Source organism: Pteropus medius, unplaced genomic scaffold (genome assembly GCF_902729225.1).
Source record: "Pteropus medius unplaced genomic scaffold, Ma_sr-lr_union100, whole genome shotgun sequence".
NCBI lineage: Eukaryota > Metazoa > Chordata > Mammalia > Chiroptera > Pteropodidae > Pteropus > Pteropus medius.
Window position 1 is genome coordinate 1,074,009 of NW_024346771.1, and position 18,565 is coordinate 1,092,573.

The 18,565-nt window shown below is 36.0% G+C and overlaps 1 long non-coding RNA gene across 1 annotated transcript; it reads left to right on the forward strand.

The window, feature by feature from the left end:
• The first annotated feature begins 1,598 nt into the window (after nucleotides 1-1,598).
• On the forward strand, nucleotides 1,599-4,877 carry LOC120613824 (uncharacterized). Its single transcript, XR_005655775.1, has 2 exons — nucleotides 1,599-2,759; nucleotides 4,047-4,877. It is a non-coding gene; the product is annotated as an uncharacterized LOC120613824 (long non-coding RNA).
• Nucleotides 4,878-18,565: the final 13,688 nt, after the last annotated feature.

Here is an 18,565-nt window from a genome sequence, read left to right on the forward strand (position 1 = left end):
TTTCTTGGATTTCTCCCTATTAGTGTGGCTTGTTCATCAAGATCCCAGGTGATTTTTCCTTGCTGCTGCTCCTTGTTTCCATCACGATTTTGATTTAGTTGCCAGAGGAATGACAAAGCCTCTATCATCTAAGCCATTTTTTTTCCCCCTCTCCCCAGGGCTGAGTTTTTAAAGGCTTTGAAAGTGACATCACAGAGAGAAAGAGCTTGTTTGTAATAGCAAGACAATACATTTTTATTGCTATTCCACAAAGATGCTAGAGTTATAGAGGAGATACTAAGAAAGAAACAGTTTCCAGTGATTTCATCAAAAAGAAACACGGAAAGAGGGCTTCCAATGTTGTTTGCTAAGATCCCAGAATCCACAGGGGTTTAGAATTTCCTTAGGGCTTCTCCTTGCTCTCTGACCTCAAAAGGATATACATAGATTCCTATATAATCATCATTATTGAGTTTCTGAAGAGCTTACCTTTTCCCTTAATACTGGCATATTTCAGGGCAACAGGAATAGTTTTGGAGCCATATGCTTATAAATTAGCCTAAAAGTGTGTATTTGTGTGTATGTGTATGTTTTCATAGTTCTCATACAGACAGCTACTCATTTTACCTCTTAAGAGAAAAAAATTTCTAAGCATTTCTAAGCATTTCACTTTAATCTTTAATGTCCAGCTAAATAAAGTTCTTTAAAGACAAGTGGATTTTGAAATCTGCTGAAGGCCATGAAGTCATTCAAATTAGTATGCTCCTACTAACTGAATTTGAAAAACATTGGTGAAGACTACAATGTGATCAATGTGAAAATTCTTCTTTTATTTTAAAGATTCCATAAAAAACAAAAGCCTAATAATAAATTTCAAACACATAGAAGAGTAGAAAGTGAAATTTCAAATCTTCTTTAACTTTCAGAGCCTATCCTCAGAGACAACTACTATCAATAGTTTCTGTCATAAATTCTTCTGACACTTAACATTATAACTTTATGTAATATGCTTGCACCTCTATTTCTTGATATATCATCTTTAAATAGAATCTTTTAACTTCCATCTATCAAGAAAGGACTTTAGCTTACTCAACTGCTCCCTTCCCACTCTCCACATTGGTACCTGTTGCCTGTAATTTTGACTAATTCTTCAAGTGGTTGCCTCTATCGGCAGTGAGAATTCCTAGATATTACCCATTTACTCTCTTTCTTCCATCTCTTCTTATATCTTTTCTTCCATCTCTTTCTCCACCTCCCAGTTAATGGTCGTTAGAGTTATAATGTCACACTTCGTGTAACTACAATTAAGTCTTCTGTCTTGTCTTCAGGTTAATTCTAAAATATTGAAAACCAATTAACAGCATTTACAATAATGTTATTAGGTAGGTATTGGTCATTGTAGAGTCAGCTATGATTTGAACCCTGTATTAGAAAACGTAATACTTTTTTTTAAAAAACACTTTGCTCATCAAAGAATTTTTTCAGTATCTCATTCTAATGGATTTCCCTTAAGTTCTTCCAGTATATTTCACTTCTGTGAAATCATATTCAGTGGCCACTCTTACAACATAACATAGATTTATTTTGTTTCATTTAATTTTGCTTGTTTAGTTCTTTCATACAGAGTATGTGGGGGATAAATCTTTTAGTACTTGTTAGACTGAAAGTATTTTTATTTTACTTTAGTATTTGACTTAATTTGCCAGGGCATAAAATTCTTGGTAAAAAATAATTTTTCATTAGACTTGCATGATGTTTTAGAATCCAGTGTTGCTTAAGAGAACCTTGATTTCTGTTTCTTTTCAGTAATCAGATTTTTTTTTTTCTGGAATTTTTTAGGATTTTCTCTTTACCCTTGGAGTCAGGAAATGTTAGCAGAATATGTCTAGATGAGAGTCTTCTACTTTGATCTTGTATGGAATGTGGTGACCCTTTTCAGTCTGAAAATTCACATCTTTCTTCAGTTCAGGGGCTTCTTGTTTTATTATCATTTTGATTATTTCTTCTCTTCAGGTATGACTGTACATTTCTACTAGAATGTACTATGAGATACATGTCACACTGTCTGAATATATTCTCTTTCTCTACTTTTCTCTCGTATTTTCTATGTCTTTGCTTTTTACTGTATATATTCTGGGAGATTTTGACTCTGCCTTTAAAATAAAACTTGCTTTTTAGTCTTTGCCACTATTCCTTCTATATTTTTATAGTGGTGATCGTATTTTTAATTGATCTCTTCTTTTTTCTGATTGACTATTTTTCACATCATCCGGTAGCTGACATGAGTTTCCTTTTCAGGTATATAGGTCTGAGTTTTCCTGAAGCAGGAGCCTTGTGCTCTCCTTTAAGTGAGTGGGGCATGTTGAAAAGCCTTATAGGTGCATGGACAAGTCAAGTCAGGCAGGTGGCCTTGGGAGACCCACATTGGCTATCATGAGGAGGTTTCATCCTGAGGTAGAGTGCTTCGCTGTGGACAGTTCGCTGTGGTTCTGTCTGAGAGGGTGTTGCTGAGAACCCTGACTCCTCAGTGACTTCTTTGCAATCAGACAACATGCCCCAGGACAGACCTTTGTATTTGGCAGAACCTGTAGCTTCCCCAGGACTCCCTGAGGCAGACCTGCACCCTACACTTATGTCTATTATCTAGCACTGACTTTATCTCTGCTCTTTTTCCCTCAGAGATTCCTCAAAATTTCTGTCTCAGATGCTGCCTTTCCTGGGGTTGGGGAAAAAGATGCGTGTCCTCAGTTCCTCAGTCCACCATCAGAACCCAGAGGCTGGTAAGTTTGATCTTGTGTTGTTCAAAATTGTTCTATATAATCCCCTTGCATAAAACACTTTTCCCTGAAGAATCTATCAAATTTATCTGTGTGCTAAATTTCTAAGGTAGCTAATATGCCTTGTGTCTAGATGCCCAATTAGCAGGAAGAAGATGCACTCCTGCACATTCCTTGGTTAATTAGATTTACTATGAAATCATTCATTTGATGACCACTCTAATGAAGCTAATAAAAGCCTCTTCTGAAGCAGTCTATTCTTCTGGCTTAAGTACTGTACCTCGCTCAGCTACGCTGGCAGCAAAGTTAACAGACTCATTATCTTCCAGATTCTGATGTCTATTTTCATGCTCCGTTGATTTAATTAGATACAAAATAAAATCACTACCTATTAAAATTGTGTTAAAATACTAACTTAAACTGACAAAGCTGAGAAACTCGGAGCCTGAGCTGTTGTTTGGCCTCCTGTATATGGGAAATTCTTTTGTTGTGCAGAACGAGTTAGTGTGTCTGGCCTGCACTTCATGACCTAACTGTTCTGCATTTCTCTAGGCTGGGTGGGGAACCGGCAGTGCAGGCTGCCAGTGAAATTACTTGGTTTCTCATCAATCAGTAATTTGACAGTATTTTAATGGTTCAGCAGTTATTTTCTGACTTCCGGAATCAAATGAGGCAAATGTGAGAATAGGAAGAGAGGCTGTTTTTATATGGCCACTGCAGTGTCTTCAGAAAAGATGGTTTGGGGCTGCTTGTGAAGAGGCCAGTAGAGTGATGATATTTGCAGAATCGAATGTAGTCCATGTTACTTTCCCCAGGGATTTAAAAAACAAAAATTAATCAAAAAACAACATTGGTTCTTATAAAAAATAAGAAAAGAAGGTTAAATGCCTATGGCTTTTCAAAACCAATATGTAACCTGCCTATATCCAGGAGATGGAGGCAGAGTGGGCATCTGAGGGCATTTTGGAAGTATGCAGCTGGCTGTGGCACAGAGTGAAAGGTATTGGCTGAGAAGAGAATTCTGTTTCTGGCCTAGATCTGGGTGAACTTGAGACCTTCAGTGAACAACTCTGAGGACTAGCTTCTTCCTCTATAAATGGTGCTGTCACACCGTATTATACTATTATTCTTACCAACTAACTCAGTGTGTATGTGTGTGTGTCTCTGTGTGTTAGTGCATGCACACATGTGTATGTGTTTGTGTGTAATTTTTAAAATCTGCCCTCCCCAAAACTGCCCTTCCCCAAACTGAATACCATTGTTCTAACCTATCCTTTTTGCTGCTGCCAGGTAATGTTCCCTTTGGACCCCATATAAGGAGTTCTGTTCTGCTCACCTAGAAGACTCTTTGTGTTTCTGACAGCATCTGAAGCTGTGCTTGGGAGGGTGAAATAGTTGGTGCTCATAGCCTTTGGAGGAGGAAAAACTCGGCCTTCTCTTTCCTCCCTTCTCACACTCTCTCACCATCCTGCCTCCCCCATTCCCATTTGGATTCTATCACTGACTCCTGAAGTTGAGTATTCAAGGCAGGAATCCAGGAGGTGACAGGACACTGTCCCTGATGCACATACTGAGACCCTATCAGGTGCACAGCAACTTTCTGGGTATTGTGACATTCTAAAGAAATTGCTACGTAGTTTAAGAATACGATACAAAAATGTAAAGAAAAGCTGACAACAAATTTAGCTGACAACAAAATTGACCACTTACTATGTTATGTAAGAGGTCTAAAATTTTTTTATATATTATCTCGAATCCTTACAACAACCTAGTAAAGTAAGTATTAGTATCTCATATTATAGATGAGAACATTGATACTCAAAGAAGTAAAGTAATTTCCCAAGGCCTCAGAGCTCCTTAAGTGGCTGACCCTGGATCGGAGACAAGCAGAGTTCCAGACAAGAAGAAATGATGGAGGAGGCTGTTTTTCAAACTGTAGGTTGTAAACTATTTAATGGGTCATAGAAATAATTCAAGGAAAGCATTAAAAAAATAGAATAGACTAGAAAATATCAGTATATTTCATGTTTTGTGAACTTTATGTGTATGTACATGTACAGAGTTATAATGTGAAACTGACTTTCTATGATATGTTGTGATAAAAAAAATTTTTTTATGAAACTGTTTTGGAAAAGTTCATGAATGAGATGGAGTGAGAAGGGCTAGGTGTTGGCGAGTCTAAGTTTTCCCTCCAGAAACTGGCCATTGACTAGTTTTGTCATTTCATTTCAAATACTTATTTTACATCTCTATCTCCTTTCCTTATGGTTCTTTCTACCTCTGAAATTCTATGATCCTTTGAGAAGCACAGACAATTAATTTGCATCCTAGCAGTATAGAAAAAGACAAGGTCACTGGGCACTGAGGAGATATACAGGGGTGCTTTACAGGAGTGGAGAGGAGGCTGGTTTTTCTGGGCAGGAGGACCAGCATGAGCAAAGACATGGAGATGAGACTTTGAGAGTACAGGAGTGAAGGGGCAACTAATAGATGGGGTGAGAATGTGGTGCTTCTCATACTGAAAAATCTAGCTGTCACTGGGGAGGGAGCGAAATCTTTGGATCAGGAGAATGGATTGGTAAAAGTGCCTTTAATGCTGAGGGTACAAATTTCTCAGAAGTTAGGCAGATACCATGAAAGAAAGAAGTGGACCAGGCAGGACTATAGTGAGCTAAACATCACGTGGTCCTTCTGAGGGGCAGTCACCATTCACCCCTGGAAGATTATCTTACAAAAATACAGGTCCAGTGTTGCTACATTACCAGATTTTTCAACAGAAATTAGTATTTTTATGTGATATCTCCTGATTTGCAATGCAGACAACTATATTAGCTATGGTAAAAGGCAACACGGCTATAACAAATATACTTCAAAATACAGAGACTTTAAGAAGATAGAAATTGATTTCTCCAAGGTGGTGGACCAGACCAGCTAGGCAGAGGTAGCAGGGTGGAGGGGGGGCCTCTGTGCGCTGCATGATCATTCAAATATGAAGGCTCCTGTATCTTTTTTGCTCTTTCATCCTTTAGGGTATTGTCTTTATCTGCATGATCAAAGCTGAGTCATAGGCCTATCTATGTTCCAGAGGCTCTCTACAACAGAGGCCAATCCGGATGTAGCTGTCAGCTGGAGGAGGTCCACAACCCTTCCTCACATCTCTGTGTCTGCCACATGATGTGATCCACCATGTAAATAAATATATTTCTAGAACATCATTTGTAATAGTTACACAGACTTTGAAAATGGACATACCATATCATATGATTATACTCATCTACTTCCTCCTTTTGGGACTTTTAGATTCTTCTCTATACTTGCTATTAGAAACAATATATTTTTTTGTCAATTATAGTTGACATTCGATGTTATGTTTGTTTCAGGTGTACATAATTATATAACTTACAAAGCGATGCCACTAAGTCATGCATCCAACTGACATCATATGTAGTTATTACAATATTATTGCCTAATTCCCTAAGCTGTATCCCCATGACTATTTTGTAATTGCCAGTTTGTACTTCTTAATCCCTTCACTTTTTTCACCCAGCTCCCCACCCACTGCCCAATCTGGCAACCATCAGTTTGTTCTCTGTATCTATGAGTTTGTTTCTGTTTTGTTTGTTTATTTGTTTTGTTTTGTTTTGATTCCACATATAAGTGACATTATATGGTATTAGTCTTTCTTTGATTTATTTCACTTAGTATAATACACTCTAGGTTTATCCATCATGTCACAAATGGCAAAATTTCATTCTTGTTTATGGCTGAGTAATATTCCATCATATATACGTACCACTTCAACTTTATCCAGTCTATTGATGGGCACTTAGGTATCTTGACTATTATAAATAGACTGCAGTGAACATAGAGGTGCAAGTATCTTTTTGATTAATGTTTTGGATTTTTTCAGATAAATACCCAGAAGTGAAAATACTGGGTCATAAGGTAGTTTTATTTTTAATTTTTTGAGGAACTTCCAAAAGGTTTTCCATCGTGGCTACACAAGTTTGCAATCTCACCAACAGTGCATGAGAGTTCTCTTATCTCCACATCTTCACCAACACTGGTTGTTTGTAAATTTATTGATCATAGCCATTCTGACAGGTGTGGGGTGATATCTCATTGTGGCTTTAATTTGATTTCTCTGATGATTAGTGATATTGAGCAACTTTTCATATGTCTATTGGCTATGTATGTCCTCTTTGAAGAAATGACTATTCAAGTTCTCTGCCTATTTTTAAAGATTATTTGTTTTTTTGGTGTTAAGTTTTATGAGTTCCTTATATAGTTTGGATATTACCTCCTTATCAGATGTATCATTGGTGAGTATATGCTCCCATTTAGTAGGTTGTCTTTGCGTTTTGTTGATTGTTTCCTTTGCTGTGCAAAACCTTTTTAGTTTGATGTAGTTTAGTTTAATTTAGTTTAGGCCCTTTAGTTAATTTTTCTTTTGCTTCCCTTGCCTGAGGAGACATATCAAAAAAAAAAATTACTAAGAGCAATGTCAGAGAGTGTACTGCCTATGTTTTCTTTTATAGTTTGGGGTCTTACATTTAAGTCTTTAAACCATTTTGAATTTATTCTTATAGATGGTGTAAGAAAGTGGTTTCATTTTTTTTGCCTATATCTGTCCAGTTTTCCCAACATCATTTATTGAAGAGACTGTCTTTACTCCAATGTCCATTCCTGCCTCCTTTGTCATAGATTAAATGGCCATATAGGTGCGGGTTAATTTCTGGATTTTCTGTTCTGTTCCATTGATCTCTGTGTCTGTTTTTATACCAGCACCATGATGGTTTGATGACTATAGCCTTGTAGTATACTTTGATATCAGGTAGCGTGATACCTCCAAATTTGTTCTTTTGTCTCAAATTTGTTCTTTTGTCTATTTAGGGTCTTTTATGTTTCCATATAAATTTTAGGATTATTTGTTCCACTTCTGTGAACATTGCCATTGGTATTTTGACAGAGATTGCATTGACTCTATAGATTACTTTGGGTAGTATGGATATTTTAATAATACTAATTCTTTCTGTCCATAAGAATGGTATATGCTTCCATTTATTTATATCTTCTTTAATTTCTTTCTTCAATGTCTTATAATTTTTGAATATAGATCTTTTACTTCCTTGGTTAAATTTATTCCTGAGTATTTTAATTTGTGGCAATTGTAAATGGGATTGTTCCCCCCTCTTTAATTCCCACCGCCCCCATTTCTCCGCCCCCCCACACTTCCATCTCTGACCTATGGATGTCGCCATCTCCCCTTAAAAACTGGATCTCTGAAGGTGGGGCATCTCCTCCCACACACTCGCAGCGTTCACCCAGGGCCTGGCACCCCTGACGCACTTGGGGGGCCTGGCATACCCGGGGGGCCTGGTGCACCTGGGGTATGATCCATTGCTCCACCTGGGGCACAAACCCAGGACCTTCTGCGTGTAAAGTAGACGTGCTAACCACTACACTATGGAGCCACCCCGGGATTGTTTTCTTAATTTCTCTTCCTGATAGTTCATTGTTGGTATATAAAAATGCAACAGATATCTAAATATTAATTTTGTATCCTGTTACTTTACTGAATTCATTTATCAGTTCAAGTAGATTTTTTGGTGAACTCTTTGGGGTTCTCTTTATATAATATCATGTTATCTACAAATAACAACAATTTTACTCCTTCCTTTTCAATTTGGATGACTTTTACTTTTTTTTCTTGTCTTATTGCTGTGGCTAGGACTTTCAATACTATGTTGAATAAAAGTAATGAAGGTGGACATTCTTGCCTTGTTCCTAATCTTAAGGGAAATGTTTTTAGCTTTTCACTTTTGAGTCTGATTTTAGCTGTGGGCTTGCCATATAAGACATGTATTATGTTGAGGTATGGTCCCCCTTTCCCCATTTTGCTGGGGGTTTTATCATAAATGGATGCTGGATTTTGTCAAATGCTTTTTCTGCATCTACTGAAATGATCATATGATTTTTATTCTTCATTTGTTGATTTGGTGTATCATGTTAATTGGCTGCAGATATTGAAGCCACCTTACATCCCAAGACTAAATCCCACTTGATCATGGTGTATGATCTTTTTAATGTATTGCCGAATTTACTTTGCTAATATTTTGTGGAAGATTTTTATATCTATGTACATCAGAGATATTGGTCTATAATTTTTTTTTTTGGTAATTTTTTGGTTTTAAAATCAGGGTAATGATGGCCTCATAAAATGAACTTAAGAGTCTTCCCTTCTTTTCAATTTTTTGGACTAGTTTGAGGAAGATAGGTATTAATTCTTCTTTGAATGTTTGGTTCAATTCACCTATGAAGCCATTTGGTCCAGGACTTTTGATTGTTGGGAGTTTTTTGATTACTGATTCGATTTCATTACTAGTCATTTGTCTGTTCAGATTTTCTGTTTCCTCTTGATTCAATATTGGAATATTTTATGTTTTGAGGAATTGTCCATTTCTTCCAGGTTGTCTCATTTGCTGGCATATAATTGTTCATAGTACTTTCTTATAATCCTTTGTATTTCTGTGGTGCCAGTTGTCGCTTCTTTTTCCTTTCTGATTTTAAATATTTGGGCCCTATCTCTTTGTTTTCTTGATAAGTCTGGTTAAAGTTTTATCATTTTGTTTATCTTTCCAAAGAACCAGCTCTTGGTTTCATTAATCTTTTGTATTGTTTTTTTTTAGACTTAATTTTTATTTCCACTCTGATCTTTATTATTTCTTTCCTCCCACTCACTTTGGGCTTTGTTTGTTCTTCTTTTTCTAGTTCTTTTAGATGTAAGATAGATGGTTTATTTGATATTTTACTTGTTCCTTGAGGTAGGTCTGTATTGCTATGAATTTCCCTCTTTGAACTACTTTGGCTCTGTCCCATAAATTTTGTTTTGTTTTGTTTTCATTTTCACTTGTCTCAAAGTGTCTCATTTATTTCTTCATTTTGTTGTTAACCCATTCATTGCTTAGTAGCATGTTATTTAGTCCCCATGTGTTTGCACTTTTTTCAGTTTTCTTGTAATTGATTTCCAGTTTCATATTGTTGTGATCAGAGAAGATGCTTGATATAATGTCAATCTTCTTAAATTTATTGCGAATTGTTTTATGGCCTAACAAGTGTTCTATCCTCAGAAATGTTCCATGTGTGCTTAAAAAGAATATAGATTCTGCTGCTTTGGGTAAAATGTTCTAAAGATATCAGTTAAACCCATCTGGTTCAATGTGTCATTTAAGGCCGCTGTTTCCATCTTGATTTCCTGTCTGGATGATCTACCCATTGATGCCGATGGGGTGTTAAATTCCCCTACTTTGACTGTATTACTGTTTATTTCTCCTTTCATGTTTGTCAATATTAACTCTCTATATTTAGGTGCTCTTATATTGGGTGCATAAATGTATACAAGGGTTATATCCTCTTGTTGGATTGGTCCCTTTGTCATTATGAAACATCCTTCTTTGTCTCTTGTAGTTTGTTTTAAAGTGTATTTTTTCTGATATAAGTATTGCTACCTCAGATTTTTTTAGTTTCCATTTGCATGAAATATCTTTTTCCATCCCTATACTTTGAGTCTGTGTGTTTCTTTCCATCTGAAGTGAGTCTCTTGTAGGCAGCATATGTATGGGTCTTATTTTCTTATCCATTCAATTGCTCTGTCTTTTGATTTGGAGCTTTTAATCCACTTACATTTAAGGTAATTAGTGATAGATATACAGTCATTGTGATTTTATTATTCATAATTTTTAAAAACAATTATATTTTTCAATTATAATTGTCATGCAATGTTATATTAGTTTCAGGTGTACAACAAAGTGATTAGATGTTTATATAACTCACAAAGTGATAACCCCAATAAATCTAATACCCATCTGACGCCATACATAGTTATTACAATATTATCGACTATATTCCTTATATACTTTACATCCCCATGATGATTTTGTAACTGCCAATTTGTACTTTTTAAACCCTTCCCCTTTTTCACACCCCTCCTGGCTCCCTCCTATTTAAGAACCATTAAAATATTCTCTCTATATATGAGTCTATTTCTGTTTTGTTTGTTTATTTTATTCTTCAGATTCAATTGTAAGTAAAATCATATGGCATTTGTCTTTCTCTGTTTGACTTACTCCACTCAGCACAATACCTTCTAGGTTCGTTGATGTTGTTGCAGATGGCAAGATTTCATTGTTTTATAGCTTGAAAGTAATATTCTGGCTTACATGTGTGTGTGTGTGTGTGTGTGTGTGTGTGTGTGTGTGTGTGTGTGTATTCACCTCTGCTTTATCCATTTATTCATTGTTGGACACCCAGGTTGCCTCCATATCTCGGCTACTGTAAATAATGCTGCAATGAACATATGGATGCACATGTCCCTTCAAAGTAATGTTTTGGGTTTCTTCAGGTGAATACCCAAAAGTGAGATTACTGGGTCTTTCTTTGTCTCTTGTTATATCCTTTGTTTTAAAGTCTATTTTGTCTGGTATAAGCCTTGCTATCCCAGCTTTTTTGTTTCTTTGTTTTTATTTTCGTGTATATTTTTTCCCATATCTTTATTTTCAGTCTATGTATGTCTTTTGATCTGAAGTGAGTCTCTTGTTTTCTTATCCATTCAGCCACCCTATCTTTTGATTAGAGCATTTAATCCATTTACATTTAAAGTGATGGTTAATACGTATATAGTTATTGCTATTTTATTATTTATATTTTTATTTTTTTTTCTTCTTTTTAAAGAAGTTCCTGTAACATTTCTTGCAATACTCGTTTGGTGGTGATGAATTTCTTTAGCTTTTTCTTGGCTGGAAAGCTCTTTATCTGTCCTTTGATTCTAAAGGATAGCTTTGCTGGGTAGAGTAATCTTGGTTGTAGGTCCTTACTTTTCATCACTTTGAATATTTCATGCCAATCCCTTTTGGTCTGCAAAGTTTCTATTGAGAAATCAGCTGACAATCTTATAGGAGTTCCCTTGTAAGTAACTAATTGCTTTTCTCTTGCTGCTTTTAAGATTCTCTCTTTGTACCCTTTGGCATTTGAATTATGATGTGTCTTGGTGTGGGCCTCTTTGGGTTCATCTTGTCTGGGACTTTCTACACTTTCTGCCATCATATGTCTGTTTCATTCACTAAGATAAGGAAGTTTTCTGTTATGATTTCTTGACTGCTTTTTCCCCACACTTGTGGTATGGGCTGGGGAGCCTGGTGTGGGGCTGGGACCCCTTGCTCCTCATGGGGGATCTCCATAGCTGAGGTATCCTCCACTTCTACTATTCTCGATGTGGCTTCTTTATATTCTTGTTATAGGAGTTACGTTCAGTTAGTCTTCAGATGGTTCTTCAGGCTGATTGTTTTATAATTTAGTTATAATTTTGATATAGTCATGAGTGGAGGTGAGCACAGCATTTACATACTCTACCATCTTGACCAGAAGTTCACAAACAATATCGTAATTCTTAGCTAAAACTTTACACACATCTCTATTATTTTTGTTGCACAAATTTTATGTGGGTCATTGAGTATATATCTGTCTCTCTGCCTATCTCTCTTATTTTCTCCCTTACTCTTTCCTTCCTTTCCTCCTTACTTCTCCTTTCCTTCCTTCCTTCCTTCCTTCCTTCCTTCTTTCCTTTCTTCCTCCCTTCTTTCTTTCCTTGCTTTGTCTTCCTTCCTTAATTTTCCTTTTATTTCCTTTTATCTTATAAAGTATACCACACATTAGAAAAGCACATAAAAATGTACATCATAATTAATATTGGTAAGGTAAACACTCATGTACCACCATCTAAGTCAAGAAATATAACATCATGAGTCTCCCCAAAGCACCCTCATATGCCTTCTCAATCAACATCTGCTTTCTTCTCCATGAAGGTAACTAGTGTCTGAATTCTGTGAAAAGCATTTCTTTGATTTTTAAAATAAACATATAGTTTTATCACCTATGTATATAACCCAAAAGAATATAGTATAGTTTCAGCTGTTTGCTGTTCTTGAACTTTATATAAATAAAATAATACTGTATTTCTTGCTCCTTCTACTCAACTGTATCTATAAGATTCATCATTTTTTTGTTTATACTCTAGTTCATTCCTTTTCATTTCATATTATATTGCTCGGCTCTATAATATATTTATCTATTTTGCAGTTTTAGATTTTATAAACAATGTTGTTTTGAAGATTCTTTTCTATCTCCTGGTGCACATGTGCACAAATTCTCCAGCAAATATAACCAATGAGTAGAATTGCTGGGTCATAAGGTATGGACATTTCAAGTTTACTACATTATGCCAGAACTTTTTTCCAAGGTAGCAATAACTTGAGTTCCACCAGCTGTGAATGAAAGTTCCCATCTCACCAGCAGTTGGTACTGCTAGATTTGTTATGTTTTGAGCAATTTGGTGGTTTATAGTAGTATCTCATTGTGGTTCTTAGTTGCATCTGTCTGATTATTAATGACATTGAGCACCTTTTTGTGTATATTGGTAACTTCAACTTATTCCTTTGTGAAGAGCTTATTCAAATCTTTTGCAGTTATTTTTTTTTTATGTTAACTGCCTTTTCCTTACCAATATGTGGGAGTTCTTTGTGTAATGTTGATAGCAGTCCTTTGTCACTCACTTGTGTTGCAATATCTTCTCCCATTCCATGATTTATATTTCCTTTTCATTTATGTTATTTTTTGATGAACGGAAGTTCTTATTTTTAATGTAATTAATTACATATTTTTTTCCTTTGTAGATAGTGCTTTTGTATAATGTCAATTTTTTTTTCTATTGAGATCATTAAAAAGAAGATCTCATTTTTTCTATTGAGATCTTCTTTATTATGTTCTAAAAGCATTAGTGTTTTACCTTTCACATTCAGGTTTGTAATTTAGCTAGAATTGAGTTTCATGTATAGTTTGAGGTTCATGCCCAATGTCATTTTTTCAGTATGGACATCTAATTGTCCAAGCATCATTTATTGAAAGATTGACTCTGTCCTATCTTTTTGCAGTGCCAAGTTTGTTACAACTCAGGGTCCATATATGCATGAGTCTGTGATGAAGCTACCTGGTCTATTATAGTCCCTTGTCTATTTTTTGGTTGCTGCATCAAATCACATTGTCTCAAAAGTGAGAGATTTATACCAAGTTTTGACATCTGCATGAGCAGTCTTCCTTCTTGTTCTCTTTTGAGGTTCTCTTGGCTTTTCTTGGCTGTCTACCCTGTATATTCACCAACTGCTGGGCTGTCTATCTGAATAACCAAGTTTATTATTAGTGGAAGCCATATCTCCTGAGCAGAACATTTTTAAGGATTTGGATATGTCACAGTAATTAGCATTCTTAAAAGACACTCCCATAAGCAGGTCAAAATAAGATTTGTAATAGAAAGGGACTGTACTATCTATGTTTCGTGATTTTAATTTGGGTGAGGATATGTTGTTGATCTCATGCCTCTGGTAGCTGCTCAAAAAGTATGTCTTGAATATAAAAATCTATTGGATAAGCAAAAATACCAAGTGTTATGGCAAGCAGAATGTCTTTTCCTTTATCGTTGTAACTGCACGTGTGGTATCCATCTGCCCTGAAGTTTGAAAAAATTGATTACATACTATTCTGAAAATAAGGCCTAAATATACTCAAAAGCAAAATGAATATTTTTAAAAGCTATTTCTTAACTATAAACCTTAACAGCAAAAACAAACTCTGTGTGTGTGTGTGTGTGTAGTTTATAGAAACATTTCAAAGGAATTATCAGATTTTGGGTGCATGGAGTTTGCAATGCTCATGAGCCAGAAATAGAAATGTTTACCTTTAAGTTAATAAAAAATAGCACGAAGAAGTTGTTCAGTGAGCTGGAGCCAGAGCTGCAGGTTGAGAGAAACTGCTTTAGGTTGCACAAGCATTTACACAAACTCTCAGCAACAGAGAAGCTAGCAACTGGAGGATTAATATTAGACATATAATTCTAAATCAAAACCCAAACATAAAAGTCAACCAGTGGCTCCAATAAGCTAACATAAATGAAAGGGGTGATCTGACACTAAAGGGAAAGTGTAATAAACAGATGAAAACCCCACTTCAGCCTCTGTTAATGAGCCTTCTGACCTGAATGAAATCACATGCAAATCAGGTGCTGTCTACTTGAATCATGTAATTGGAACTCACCACCCAGGGAAAGAATTCAAAGAATAGAATTTGTATTGTACTAGGGAGAGCTACTGAACTGAACCACTAAAGGTTACTGAAACAGTGAAACTGAGGAAAGTTGCAAAATCAATTTTACAGCCAGGATGTTTGTACATTCCTTCACTCATTCACTCAACAAATATTTGTTCAGTGCAATCCATATGCAAAGCACTTGTTCTAAGTTCTAAATCAGTTTTAAGGATGTACATGATGGTATTTACAAATATTTAGATTGACTTTTTAACCAGCAATATGTCTACCTTTCTCTTAAAAATACTGTCCTTGTCTTTGATAAACTTCATTTCTGAGGCAGTGTTTCCTAAAGATTAGGAACCCTTCCACTCATGGAATGTCAGATAGTTTTCAGGAGAATGAAGAATGATTTTCAATTTTAGTCTGGGACTTATCTGCCTTAAACACTTTTTAATTCTTGCTAATCTTCCCCTCCTTTTTTTTTCTTTTTTTTTTTTTAACAAAGAAAGAGCATGTCTAAGCCTTTTACAGGCTATAATCTAACTAGAATTTAATAATTTCCTTTTTGTTTTGTTTTGTTACATTTATATTTTGGTTACTTTTCATTTCTGAAATATGATAATGGTTTTCCATTTGTGGTGGTGATATACAATTTCTATTTAAAATAAACATAGTTTATGTCTTGAACAGTGGGTCAGATGAAAGAAAATATTAAACAATAAAACAAGTGGTACCTGCACAATCACAAGAAAGTGGTAGAAGAATGAATAAGATTTGGGAAACTCAGCATAAGGAGAAGACATACACACACATATTTGCTCGGCTAACTCAGAGGTTCAAGCATGAGCTACATGAAGAGCTCTGGGCATTGGCTGCATATTCTTCTTATAGTAATTATGAAGGGCTCCTGAGAGGCTTTTCAGCCTTTCTATGGCTAGAGACTGGCATTGGAGCAAGTGGGCCTTAAAAATGGGAGAAATGACTGTGAAAGTCTGAGGGTCAACGTGTGTGCTGCACTTGGCAGTGGTCCCACAATTTGTGCATTAGAATCAGCTGTAGGCTTTTCCAGGCCCCACCCTTGGAGATAATGATTCAGTGAGTTGGAGGAAGGGAATGTTTAAACCTCACTTTGACTCTGACCACAATTTGAGAAGGCTTGTGAACCTAGAGAATAAACAGAGCTGGAGGTCAGACCTCTTGAGCATTCCTTTTGTGATCATGGACTTGCAATACAACTGGGCTACTTCCACTTTCCTCATTTGTTCTCTGTAGTCAATGGTAAGTTCAGTTTCAGCATATTTATGTATTTCTTATTATGCCCATAAGTCTTATATACATATTTGCTACCAGTTAAGTGGTGTTCTTGTGGTAGAGATTGGGAGTAGAATGCTTGGATGTGGAAAGATGGAGAGAGACCTTGTTTTCTGAGTTCTCAGTTTATGCTTTCTGTATAAGTAAGCCTAGTACAGGGTTAGGAATTTAGTGATCCTTGAGGAGCACCATGAAATAAGGATGCTAAAATTCTACTGGACCTAGCTATTCATGGGCAGAATTAGTGCTTCGTTTCAAGTCTTCTTGAAATTTCTGTCCTTCATTGGTGGAAGATTATAAGAACGAGCTTCTGTAAATTGCTTTAAAAGTGAACCATGTGTATTTCCTCTTTGGAGAAGTATCTTTTCAGGTCTTCTGCCCATTTTTAAATCGAATTGTTTTTTTTTTGTTGTTGTTGTTGAGTTGTATAAGTTCTTTATAAATTTTGGATATTAACCCCTTATCAGATGTATCATTAGTGAATATCTTTTCCCGAACAGTCGGTTATCTTTTTGTTTTATTGGTAGTTTCCTTTGCTGTACAAAACCTTTTTAGTTTGATGTAGTCCTATTTGTTTATTTTTTCTTCTGTTTCCCTTTGGCTAACAGACACATGAAAAGATGCTCAAGGTCGCTAATCAGAGAAATGCAAATTAAAACCACAATGAGATATCACCTCACACCTGTCAGAATGGCTATCATCAATAAATCAAAAAACAGCAAGTGTTGGTGAGGATGCGGAGAAAAGGAAACCCTCATACATTGTTGGTGGGATTGCAAATTGGTATAGCCGCTACGGAAAAGTGTATGGAGGTTCCTCAAAAAATTAAAAATGGATATGCCTTTTGACCCAGCAATTGCACTTCTGGGTATTTATCCAAAGAAAACCAAAACAATAATTCATAAAGATCTATGCACTCCAATATTCATGGTAGCACAATTTACAATAGCCAAGTTATGGAAGCAACCTAAATGCCCATCAATGGATGATTGGATAAAGAAATTATGGTTCATATATATAATGGAATATTACTCAGCCATTAAAAAAAATGAAATCCTACCATTTGCAATGACATGGATGGACCTAGAGGTTATTATGCTGAGTGAAATAAGTCAGACAGAGAAAGATAGATACCGATGATTTTACTTGCATGCAGTATCTAAGGAACAAAAAGAACAAACTAATCAAAAACGGACTCACAAATATAGTGGACAATTTGGTGATGGACAGAAGGGAGGTGGGTTGGGAGGCTGGGAGAATGGAGTGAAGGGTTGAAGAAGTACAAATTAGTAGTTGATAGTTGGGCACGGGGAGCATGGCAGAGGGAATGCAGTTACCATTAATATGATGGGTAAATGGAGGGCCAGGGGAGGGAGGGAGCAATTGGAGGGATCGTTTTATGAACATTATAGATATCTAACCAATGTACTGTATACTTGAAATTAATTTAAATAAATAAATTTATTTTTAAAAAATGTGAACCATGATTGTGAAAGCAGATGACATTATCTACCTTCTACTGACAATAAGAATCAGCAATAAGGGGAGTCTTGTAGGTAAATAAAGACTTTAAGTCAGGAGCAACCATGAGATTAGATTACATGTGAGCCCCAAATGTACAAACTGCATATTCAGCACTTTGTCTTGAACTACCAGATGGATAATAATCTGTTAGGGGATATTTTCTGTGTGGGTTATTTAAAAGGATATAAAAGATTGCTGACCCAGGCTGGGACTTTGTGCAAGCTGTGGACACATTTGCAGTTATTGAGCACATATTTTTATGGGTTTCCAGCAGAAACTAAGTAAGCAATTGCCTGCCTATGTGATATGGAAGTTTCATAAGGGCCATAAACATCCAAAATGATTGCCAGCACGGTTGGACAAATCCAGCTGTTTACAGAAACAATGCCACTCAGCTAAAACATACCAAATGGGACAATCTCTCTTTGATTCTTCTTCAACATAGAATGCCAAGCAGAAGAGCAAAATTTGAGAGATGGACAGCCATTTGCTCTGATCTGCTGACACCAGCAAAAATGCTGTAAATACATGAAAATGTTGTGACCTCCATATCATCATGGACAGAATTAAATGGACCAGAGATACAAAAGCTTCCAGAGCAGTGTCATGCATATGAATTGAGAGGAATTACTTTTCCTACTGTCATTAGGGACTGTTACTCTCACTTTGTTGGCACTGCCATTCTGTGTTATGATGCTTTACAACAAGTCTTCATTCTTTGGGCACAAAGTCCAGATGGTGGCAATGGCTGAATGATGCTTCTCCATAATAAGTATAAAGCCATTAACTGAAACAGATCTAAAGCCCACCAGTCTCCTGCGTTCTGGACAGAGAAGATT